We start from the raw sequence: 12,846 nt of genomic DNA, 5'->3' as shown, positions 1-12,846 counted from the left end.
GCCATCAGTATATAGTAAAAAGAAAATTAGACCAATTAAGAGGGCTTTATAATAGTTTAGGCAAGGTATGATGGAAGCCTGAAATAAATTCTAGCAGAAAAATTTAAACAAGGATGCAAAATGTTTCTATATCATGAAGAGAAAAATATTGTTTGAGCTCATTTAATTTGTAGTGTATGTTTTTCCCAAAAATATATGCTTAGACTTCAAAACAAAGAAATGGCAACAAAAGGGGAATGAATCATGAAACAAGAGTGTTTACTAATATTATTATTATTCACAATATAAAAGTTTAGAATTTTATATAAAAGACAGAAATAAAAAGAGATAGAGAAAGTGATACAGATAGAGGACCCAGCATCAAAACTAAGATTACAATCCTGACCTAAGAAAACTCTTTAACTTCCTATATATATATGAATATATATATATGAATATATATGAATATATATATATATGAATATATATATTATATATGAATATAAGACTATATTCATATAGTCTTCTTGACTCTACAATGGCAGGGCAAATAACATATACATACATAGCTTCTCATATTTTTTTATCAGCTGAAGTGAAACATTAATACAAAAATGATAGAAACTTGCAAATAAATGTAATAACAAAGAATATAACTCTCTTACTATATCTTTTCACATTCATTGGTATGAAACAATAAATATTTGTCATTAGTTGGTAATTTTTGAGGGAAGGTTGGGCTACTATAATCAGGTACTAAATTCTGGGAATAAAGCAATATTCAAAAAACAAAAGCACTAGACTTCAGGGGCCTACATCCTGAACAAGAAGCTCAAGGAGAGGGACAATTTTCACTTTAGGATAAATTTGTTCTCATCCCGTGTCACTCAGGATATGTACAATTGAAATAAGTGGGAAAAAGATTACACATTCCACTGCCTTAGTGAGGACGGAAGTCATGCCACTCATTTTTGGATTCCCAGGGCCTACTAAGTGCCTGGAACACAGTAGGTGCTTAATAAATATTCAATTAAATGAACAAATGAAGAAATGCATATGTAAAATTAAAAATTAAAATTAATTACTATGTTAGTGCCTCTTGATATTTTATATCAAATATTGAAAAATATACACACTATATTAGTCTACTAGGACTGCCATGACAAAATACCACAAACTGGATGGTTGAAACAATGTACATTTATTTTCTTATGGTTCTGGAGACTAGAAGTCCTAAATCAAGTTATTGTCAGGACTGGCTTCTCCTGAGTCTCCTCTTCTTGGCTTGCAGGTGCCCCCTTCTCATTATGTCCCTACAAAACTTTTTTTTTTTTTTTTTTTTTTTTTTGCACTCACACTCCTGGTGTCTCGCCTTCTTATAAAGACACCAGAACTATTGGATTAGGGCCCTACCCCTATAACCTCACTTAACCTTAATTACCTCTTTAAAGGCCCTATCTCCAAATATGGTAATATTACATATTAGAGATCTAACACATGATGGAAGGGAGAACTCACAACTGATCTTAGCCAGAGCCGAGAAGCGATTGGGGGTGAGGGTGGGGAGAATTCAATCCATAGCACACACTATTTTTTTGTGTATATTCTATTTAAATTACTGTTTTTGTCATAATAGACAATTACCAAGATATACTATACTTTGGTCTGAAGACAGATCGAATAGCTTAAGAAAAAATACTAAAAGTTTCAAGGAGATATTAAAAATATTTCCAGAATTTTACAAAACAACCCAAAGTCAGTCATCCCTCTCCTTATACCTATTTCTCAAATACTATCTTTTTTTCTTTGCAATTTTTCTATGGAGTTTAGAACAACCAGTGAGGGTTAGGCAGGGGGACAGAGGTAAAGGTATCCGTTCCATCTGCGTCATCAAATAAACTAATGATCTTATCTCTGAAGGATGGATCTGAATTGGAATAAATGTTGAAGTAGGGCTATACACTAAATATTTATCTGGTAATTAAAGAAATCAATCTATTGAGACAGGAAATACCTGGCAATGAATTCACTCACTATGCATAAATAGGATGCCTTAGATCAAGTGATACTTAAATTTATTATTTCACCAGACCAAACTTCAAAACAAAATCAATAAAGCAAAAGGAGAATTAAAATCACCACTTCCAGTAGACCTAATTAACAGGGGAAAATGAGGTTAAAATATTTAAATATACCCTAAAATGTGTAATATGCTCACTCTTTTTCTCAATATTTTCTACAATTGGGTACCTGACTTCCTAACTTTTTTTCTTTAGTGGCTTCATTACCCTTTAGTATCATAAAATCAAGATTTCACAAAACTATGGCTCAAATGATCTTAATATATGCAAAATTGCTAGTTCGTGTAAAAATGTGCACTGCATAAAAAGGAGTAGGGCTAAAATTCAGCCTGTACCTAATCAGCCAAGACATAGCCCTGGCTGCTGGCTGGGTGGAATCTAGAGAAGGTTTGTCTTTTCTTCTTCCAAACCATCATCTTCTTGTCACACCAGCAGTTTGTACCTGCTTTCCAGGGAGAAGACACCTTTTTCTAACTGCCTTATTGGATAGTCATTCCTCTGCATAAATAGAACAGTCCAGTTTTTAGTAAAAATCAGCCAACAAGAATAGTGTCCCACTAGTTTTTCTATCCTAAAAACCAAGTGAATTCGTAATAGACAACAGGAACCATATGACACATTGCTTTTCTTTTTATCTTGGCTGCTAGAAAGCAACACGTTGGTTTTTACATTCAATTTTTCTTCTTTTTATCAGCCAGGATCATCATGACATTTATTTCTGCTCTATCAATATTTTTCATCCCTCTACTTGTGTTCTTTTTTTCCTGTTTTAATTGCATTAATCAGTTTGAATACTTGTGCCTTTATTATAATATTTTATTAGGTCTTCACTTAGCTTTCAGAACTCCATCAACTACATCTCATGGAAATCTTTGGTCTAAAAATGTGTGTTTCATTCTTTGCTTACAGATACTCCTTCACACACACGAGCTTCACTGGCTTCCTTTTTCAGTCTGAATCTCCCAGGCAGATAAATCACTGAGTTTTGTTCTAGAGGTAGAGTCATTCTGCTGATTCTATCCATCACTAATTTATTAGTCCCGATCCTGAGAAAGCACCACCTATTTCCTTTATTTCTTCTTATAGTAGAAAATCATGAAGCAACTTAGCCCTAGTCAACTGCATATTGCATTTCTCATCATTCTGCAGTGACTGTCAGCATAGGATCTCAGACATTCTTGGCTTCTCTTTTTCTCCATAGATTCTGCCTTTAAGCACAGGTGGATTTTATCAGCTCTTCCTACACTTTTACAATTGCTTCATAAATAATCTGCTTATTTCCAGTATCTTTATTCTTTTTTATCAAATTTAAATCATGGACCTTGGAAATTCCTAGAAGCAGCTCTAAACATGTCACAACCAGCAATTCCTCATTTGCAATGGAAAATCCATATTGTTTTCCGATCTGGCTTCAACCTGTCTTTCTGTACCTACTTAATCTGTTTCTCAATAACTCTTTAAAAAAAAAAGATTTTACATGAAATGGGCAAAAGACATGAAGAGAAATCTCACAGAGGAAGACATGGACATGGCCAACAAGCACATGAGAAAATGCTCTGCATCACTTGCCATCAGGGAAATACAAATCAAAACCACAATGAGATACCACCTCACACCAGTGAGAATGGGGAAAATTAACAAGGCAGGAAACAACAAATGTTGGAGAGGATGCGGAGAAAAGGGAACCCTCTTACACTGTTGGTGGGAATGTGAACTGGTGCAGCCACTCTGGAAAACTGTGTGGAGGTTCCTCAAAGAGTTAAAAATAGACCTGCCCTACGACCCAGCAATTGCACTGTTGGGGATTTACCCCAAAGATTCAGATGCAATGAAACGTCGGGACATCTGCACCCCGATGTTTCTATCAGCAATGGCCACAATAGCCAAACTGTGGAAGGAGCCTCGGTGTCCATCGAAAGATGATGGATAAAGAAGATGTGGTTTATGTATACAATGGAATATTACTCAGCAATTAGAAACGACAAATACCCACCATTTGCTTCAACGTGGATGGAACTGGAGGGTATTACGCTGAGTGAAATAAGTCAATCGGAGAAGGACAAACAGTGTATGTTCTCATTCATTTGGGGAATATGAATAATAGCGAAAGGGAATATAAAGGAAGGGAAAAGAAATGTTCGGAAATATCAGGAAGGGAGACAGAACATAAAGACTCCTAACTCTGGGAAACGAACTAGGGGTGGTGGAAGGGGAGGAGGGCGGGGGGTGGAGGGGAATGGGTGACGGGCACTGAGGTGGACACTTGACGGGATGAGCACTGGGTGTTTTTCTGTATGTTGGTAAATTGAACACCAATAAAAGTTAATTAAAAAAAAAAGATTTTATGTATATATGCATGTATGCATTTACTTATTATTTTAGAGAGCTAGAGAAAGCTGGGGAGGGGCAGTCCACAGAGGAAGAGAGAGAATCTCAAGCAGACTCTCTGATAAGCTTGGATAGTTATGCAGGCTCCATATCCCAACCCTGAGATCATGACCTGAGCCAAATCAAGAGTTGGATGCTTAACCAACTGAGCCACCCAGGCACCACAGTTCCTCAATAGTTCCTTTTTTAAAAAGATTTATTTATTTGTTCATGATAGAGAGAGAGAGAGAGGCAGCGACACAGATAGAGGGAGAAGCAGGCTCCATGCCAGGAGCCTGACGGGGGACTCAATCCCGGGACTCCAGGACCCGGCCCTGGGCCAAAGGCAGGCGCCAAACCACTGAGCCACCCAGGGATTCCCCCTCAATAATTCTTAATAGCCTCTGTTCCAGTCTACTGTTCTGAACTACTTCATCTCATCTGTTCTCTATGATGCTTCCACCCCAACCTCATTTTGTAAATATACATACATATACATATATACACAAATACATACATACATATATAATTTTAATATTTATTATTTATTTATTTATTTATTTATTTATTTATTTATTTATTTGAGAGAGAGAGAGAGATAGCATGAAGGGAAGGGGTAAAGGGAGAGAGAATCTCAAGCAGACTCCATGCTGGGCATGGAGCCTGGTGGGGCAGCCTGACATGGGCTTCCATCCCAGGACCTTGAGCTCATGACCTGAGTGGAAACTGAGTCGAAAGCTTAAACGACTCTGCCACCCAGGTGCCCCCACCCAGGTGCTCCTATACGCATATACTACATATAATATAGAAAGCTGAGCTATAGTCTTTCTTGCATTGTTCTTGCATTGGTGCCAAGCTGTTCATTATGCTACCTTTGTAATATTTTCCAAGATAACTTGAGGTATTATTATGTAATTTTTATTACATACAATAGGGATGCCTGGATGGTTCAGTTGGTTAAACATCTGACTTCAGCTCAGGTCATGATCTTGGGTCCTATTATTGAACCCCCTGTTGAGTGGGCTGTCAGGCTCCCTGCTCCATAGGGAGTCTGCTTGTACCTCTGTCCCCTGTCCCTCTCCATGCTCATGCTCTGTCTCTCTAAAATGAATAAAATCTTTTAAAAACTTACATACAATTAACTGCCCATACTTAAAGTATATAGTCTGATACCATCCTCCTTACATCTTTCTCTATCCCTTCCTCCATCCCCAGGCACATCTTATCTGTCATTATAGTTAGCTTGCATTTTCTAGAATTTTATAGAAAGAATCATATAATATGTGCTCTTTTTTTTTTAGGATTATTTCTTTCACTCAACTTAGTGACTTTTAGGTTTACCCATGTTGTTGCATGTACTGACAATTTTTTTCCTTTGCATTATTGTATAGTATTTCAATATATGGGTACACCACAATTTGATTATCCATTCACCTGTTGATGGACCTTTAGGTTGTTTCCAGTTTGGGACAGTTAAAAATAAATTGCTATGACCATTTACATTCAAGTCTCATCATAAACATGTATTTTCATTTCTCTTGAGTATTTGCCTAGGATCAGAAACCTTGGGTCATATGAAACAAAATATGTCTAATTTTTAAAACCTTCCACTTTGGTGTTTTTTTTAAATGATTTTATTTATTTAGTCATGAGAGGCACAGAGAGAGGTAGAGACACAGGCAGAGGGAAAAGCAGGCTCCATCGAGGGAGCCCGATGTGGGGGACTCGATCCCAGATCCCAGGATCATGCCCTGAGCCAAAGGCAGATGCTCAACACTGAGCCACCCAGGTGTCCTCAAACCTTCCACTTTGGTTCACCAAAGTGATTATAGAATTTTTCACTACCAGCAGTAGTTTATGAGAATTTCAGTTTCCTAACATCTTCACCAACACCTAGCGTGACCAACCTTTTTAATTTTAGATACTACCATAAGTATTTCATGGCATTTCACTATTGTTTTAATTTGCATTTCACTATTGACAAATGATGTGAAACCTCCATTCACTTGCCTTTCTGCCATCTTCTTTGGTGAGGTGATTGTCCAAATCTTTTATATATTTTTAAATGTCTTGTTTTATTATTGAGTTTTGGATGAGCTCCTGTGTTTCAAAACTGTTAGCATTTTGTAAAATCAAGCTAAGAAACTCTAGATGTCTGAAGGTGAAATTGCAGAGTTACATATCTAAACCATCCACCCATTTCATTCTCAGTCTCACACTGACACATTGATCTTTTTTGCTTGAAATATTTTCCTCTTCCAATAAAGAGAAGAAAATAAAGTACATACAATGTTGCTTGTTAATCAGTCACAAAATTGTATACATACTTCCTTCTAAGAAAGTAAAGTTTTGAGACTCCCGGATGGCTCAGCCATTAAGCTCTGCTTTCAGCTCAGGGCGTGATCCTGGAGTTCAGGGATTGAATCCCACATTGGGCTCCCTAAGAGGAGCCAGCTTCCCCTTCTACCTATGTCTCTACCTTCTCTCTGTGTCTCTCATGAATAAATAAAATCTTAAAAAAAAAAAAAGTAAAAATTCCAAATACCCTTTATTTCCTCTTAAATTATATTAATTATATTATTTCTAGTAATTTTCCCATTCTTAAATGAATTATTCATATTTTTCTCTTTACACATTTTTTTAATATTTTTATTTTTAAGTAATCCTATATCCAACATGTGGCTCAAACTTACAACCCAGAGATTGATAGTCACATGCTCTATTGACTGAACCAGTCATGTATCTCTCAAATTTTTAACATTTTATATAAAAAATTTACAACAGAATCCAAGTAGACAGGCTACTAAAGTGAACCTATCTCTACCTTTACACATTTTTTATTAAATATGTTTGACCATTTTTTGTCTCTATGATCTTTCATTTACTGTTTCTGTGTCCTAACATATAAAGGTAAATAAGATTATTAATAATAATGAATAAAACCATTAAAATAAACATTGGCTGGATTAATTATATTTGACTTATAACTGCATTGTTTTCTAATTGTAAATCATTTTGAATGTACTAGTCTATAGATAGGTAATCCTAATTAATGAGATTACTATTTAGTTAACCCAGTAAATATAAAATTTTTTTCATTTAAAAATTTTTTGACATGTAATACTATTTTAATTCAGTTAAAAGTTATTTGAAATAAATATTACATTTATAGATATTTGACAGTAAATTAAAATTTTCTAAACTAACATGTTGGTATCACCCTTGTTTGTATAAGATGGACAGAAGTGATGTATAGATACTAAGTATTTTACATACTTAATTACTATAATCCATAAACAATTTTTAAGGCCAAACATTGCTAGTCCTCTAATATTTATTCTTCTTGATATAAAAATCAATATTCATCATCAAAAATAGTGTCAGCCAAAAGACAAGTGTCAGTCATTACATGCATTAAAGATACACTTTGAAACTACATTTCTAAATAATTAATTTAAACAATCATTAACATTTTAAGGATACCAACCATTGTTGTCATTTAAAAAGTACTTGCAAGGCAACTGAGATGACAAATATGGACATCATGTTGATTTTTCTTTAAATAAATACATGACTAATGTCAGCAGAAAGTAAAGGAAGACCGGAGGTAAAGCTAAAACAGCAATCAAAGCACTAATGACAAAACTTTAAGTGTAGTATTCCATGTTAAAGATATATTAGATGCTAAACAGAAGAAGCGGTGTTGTAGTCTATGAATTTATGCCGCTGGAATTCAGGCTATCATCAACAGCTGGTTGTATACTTCATGCAACAAAATGTATGTATTAGAACAGAACTTTAGCTCAGGCCTCTAAATAGAAAACAAATAACAAGATATTTATATTTAAATCTCTATAGCCAAACAAAATCATTTGATTGTGTAAATTGAGGCCCTTATTACAATCATTATTTCTTATCAGTAAGAGATTCGATGTTTGAATTGCACAATGTATTTAAATTATTCTATTAGAATACACGTTTTTAGGACAGTGATTTTAGTCAAACAAACAAACAAACAAACAAACCCGAGCCAGTGGTGACACTGGTGCATAAGACATGTTTTTATGTTTCTTACAGCCTAGATTTAGAAGTTGGTATTCTCACAGGGAGAAAAGTCTGAGAGGTGAGGGGACTGCTGTTTGTGAAAAACACACTGCTGTCTTTTAGACCAATGGGTCTCAGGCACGGATGCACACTGGAATCATAGGGATCCTCTAAAATGCAGATTCTGATAATTCTGAGGTACAGCTGAAGTTATCCATATTTCTATCAAGATCCCAGGTTTTACTGATGCTGCTTGTTAGGGAACTTTTTGAATGTCAAGACTCCAAACTATGTCCCAAGTATACAGACCCTAGAACTAGATGTCTAGATGTATCTGAGACATTTCAGAACACAACTGAGTCTCTCTGCTTTGCCCACTGCCAAACTAATAGGCATTTGTCTTCAGTGGCAAAGATGCAGAGTTGACCTACGATCTGGGATGTCCATTCTTGCAAGCAAAGACCCCTCTTACATAAAAGTCTGGGAGGAAAGGTGAGTAGATAAGGATCAAGAGTCAGCTCTACCTGCATCAGCATGTTAAGTGAGGAGATTCAGAGTAATCCGAGAATACTCAATTCAAACCAGTTCTTCCAGGTCATGAGGGAGATGTATTTGTCAAGGTAGGAGATTTGAACGAGTTTTAATTTACAGATTATTAGCATGATTTGCAACCTTTAAATATTAAATCCTGTGGTATATGAGCTTCCATTTGTTCTCATTTCCCACCTTGCAAATGTTAGGGCTGGCCTGCCAATGGGTGTGAACTCATGTATCATATTGTTCCAGTTATATTAGGGAGAAATTATTTCTAGGGGTTGCTGAGGAGGGTAGCTCTCTGAGATCACATATTGAATAGTTCCAGTGAGTACTTATTTAAAGGATTTATTCTCTATTCTCTAACACCTTGAAAGAGAAAAAGAAAACACAATAAATGAAGATATCTGGATTCTACTAACATTTCCACTATTTTCTATGAACCTAAGGGAATCAACTATACAGTTGAAAGTATAAAGAGATAGTTTTTCTACTGGTACCAGTTCGGTTCATTATTATCCTAGCAATCGGAGCATTTTGTCATGTTAAATATTACTATAATTGTTCAGTAAAAAAAAAAAAAATTGACCTTCAGCCTTACAAAGGATAAAACAATCATAATTTGGAGAGCAAACTTTAACTTATATTTTGCTTTTCATGTAATCATGAAAATAGAAGATGTTATAGTGTTAAAAGAATTCATGAGAATAAGTAGAGCAAGATCAATATTTTATATTTGAAGTTATTAGATTTCCACTAAATGTTCTATTCATCAAAAAGGATGCACACAGCTCTGTTGCATTCATTCTGCTTCCAACCTAAAACAGGAAGAGCATCATATAAGCAAATCAGACAACCATAAAGAACAATATCATGTTAGAATAATTTTGAATAAACACATTAGGGAACCTTGAGGCTTTTTTTTAAAAGATTTTATTTATTTATTTATGAGAGACACACACACACGGGGGGTGGGGGGCACAGACATAGGTAGAGGGAGAAGCAGGCTCAACGCAGGGAGCCCAACATGGGATTTGATTCTGGGTCTCCAGGGTCACACCCTGGGCTGAAGGCGGCGCTAAACCGCTGAGCCACCGGGGCTGCCCACTTTGAGGCTTTTAGATGGAGTAGTGAACTGTCAAAAATACTTTTCCCACCTGCCATTCCTTGACCTTCCCCGCCCCCCCCCACGCCTGCAAAAAACAACAGAAAATTTAAACGATTTAGGATGTAATTCCTTCTAAAATATACTTCTGTGAGCATATATACTTATTATCTAAGGGGCACTCACAGGAAAAATATTTTTATTCTGTTCACATTATTTTATCCACACAGCTTAAGTACACTGGGACAATAAACCCCTCCGCTCTTTTGAAATAACTTCTTTACTTAGTCATAAAGAGAAGAAAATCTTGGCACATATTCAATAAGGAATGAGATTAGTTTTACCTGGGGGCATGTTATTCACAACCACCAAAATCTCCTAGACTCAAAAATAATTTTATTTTTTATGATTCTACCATGATTGTGGAAATTAAAAAATAAAGAGCAGAAGAGTCATTAAATGGTCGTCTTGAAACAATATAAAAAAGATAGGCAAAAATCCCTTTAATAAAGTGGAATTGAGGACTCTCTCTGTATTAAATACAGAATGATAATTTATTTGCCTCTTACTTAGAAAGGAAGCTTCGGAGTCAGTCTCATTTCAGAAATTATTATAAGACATTAAATAAGAAAGACAAGAAATGGAGCATTGTAATTTTTACTATATAAGTTACTTTCAGCTATGTTGAATTATGTATACAATATATGCAGTGTTGTCTGAAAATATGTAAATCAAACATTTGTCTAGACTCTAACTTTAGTTGGTGACCACTTTCATACAGCACTCTGCAGGAACTAGCTTTCTATAATACTCAGCAGATAATCTGAGGAATGAACAATTTCTATGAAAGAATTCTATCCCAATGTAAAAATGTGGGGAGATAACCTAATAGATTACTGAAGAGGACTAGATTTTCCTCTATCTATTTAGAAAGGCAAAAATTTAAAGATGAGATGAGTAGATTTTTAAAGAATTATTTCCCTGTTTTGGTCAACCAGTCAAGACTGATCATATCAGTGATTTATTTCCAATCTCTTTTTATACCAAATATTTTACCACTTTATTATTCTGGCTGTTTTAGTGCTCACTTATTCCTGTAATGGCAAGCGGGTGCTCAGGCACACTATGACTTTTAGCTGTATCATTTAATTTTTCAGCTGAGCTTTAGGTAATAAATCTGTTGTCAGCCTGTCTATTTGTGTCACTCCGAGACACATGAGGAATGAAGCTGCAAGAAAAGCAAACCAAAGCGCATTCTTTGCTTCATGGCTAAAAGCAACAGATCAACAGCTAAATAAAAATGCCTATCTCCCACACATTGCAAAATGCATGTTAAAGCCCTGTAGCACATTTTTCTCTACTTCCAAAGCAAGCTATCTATATGAAATAAAACATATATTTGCATAAACTTATGTTATTGCAATGATTTTAACCTGGAAATTATGAAATAATTAGTGAGAAGCAATGCATCAAATTTAGCTTGGAATTCTACAGCAAAAGTATGATACTTTAAATGTTCCTCTGTGATCATAAGAAGCTAAATGAGCTGGTAGAAGGGGAAAATAGTGGAAAGAAACTTTCAGAAATACATCATGGCAATTTGGGAAATCACTCGACTCCACTGGTGTCAGTTTCATCACCTGCAAAATGAAGCAGGCAGTTTTAGATGATTTCTAAGGTCACTTTCAGCTGTCACATGCTATGCCACTCTAATTATCTTGAATCACACACCGCCTCTCATTCATGTATATATGACTTAAAGATGATTATCGTTTAGGGAAAGCTGCATATTTAAGGTATGCCACGAACTCTGCACTCCAATTCAATATGTTCATTAAATTTTGTTATAGATGGGAAATTCTTCAACTTCACCTGCAGCACTTAAGCTTAAAGATTAGGTAGCAAGTGCTTTCCAAAATATACTTGCAAAAACTGATAGTCTTCTTATCTCTGTATATTAATTTAATGCTGAATGTAATCAGCATGCTTAATGAACTATAAATTTCACACCTGCCTCTGGACCCTATATGGTACTGTCATTTCATGATGTATTTTCTCTTCCATACATTTTGTTATTAATGTAAAATTTTTATTGATAGTGGCCAGTCATGAAAATCACTGCTTAAATGGAGGTCCCAATATGACAAAGCCTATTCTTGTGTAAGGCAGTAGAATTGTTCATGACATGCTGAGCATTTATTTACAGGCATCTAAAAGAGCTCTGTTAACATAAACAAGACTTCAGGTTCTTCTCATTTACTGTCTGATGAAAATTTCATTAACAGTATGCACACCAATAAAGGACCATGATTTTTAAATATATTTTGTTCCTTTTCACTCTTTCAAAAACCAGTATACTCTGAAGTGATTACACAGTCCTCTGTTAGGAACCTTATCCCCTGGGTGGCAAGAGGCCAAAGGAACATGAGCTTGACCTGACCTTTGGATAAGTTTGATTGCACCATTTTTGCAGCTTTGTAAGAATATCAGGCTAACTGCAGAAAGCAAGCAATTCATGAATCAAAAGAATGGAGAAAGAGCGAAGTGCTAATTAGAGAGATATTTTTGAATTTCTCTAAATTTGAATATTGCCTAAAGCAAAATTCCACTAAAATGATAAGAAAAAAATGTGACCGAATACATACACATACATACATACATACACACGCACACATACATATACACACTTATTAATTTATTTGCAGCGTGTATCACACAATCATGTCTTTAATGTTA

At 35.2% G+C, this 12,846-nt stretch overlaps 1 protein-coding gene across 4 annotated transcripts in view; it reads right to left on the bottom strand.

Moving 5' to 3' along the window:
- Positions 1-12,846, bottom strand: part of CADM2 (cell adhesion molecule 2) — a 1,056,396-nt gene that overhangs the window by 338,709 nt on the left and 704,841 nt on the right. The window lies entirely within an intron of this gene.

The sequence above is a fragment of the Vulpes vulpes genome, chromosome 15 (genome assembly GCF_048418805.1).
Source record: "Vulpes vulpes isolate BD-2025 chromosome 15, VulVul3, whole genome shotgun sequence".
NCBI lineage: Eukaryota > Metazoa > Chordata > Mammalia > Carnivora > Canidae > Vulpes > Vulpes vulpes.
This window is presented reverse-complemented; position numbering and strand designations above follow the sequence as displayed.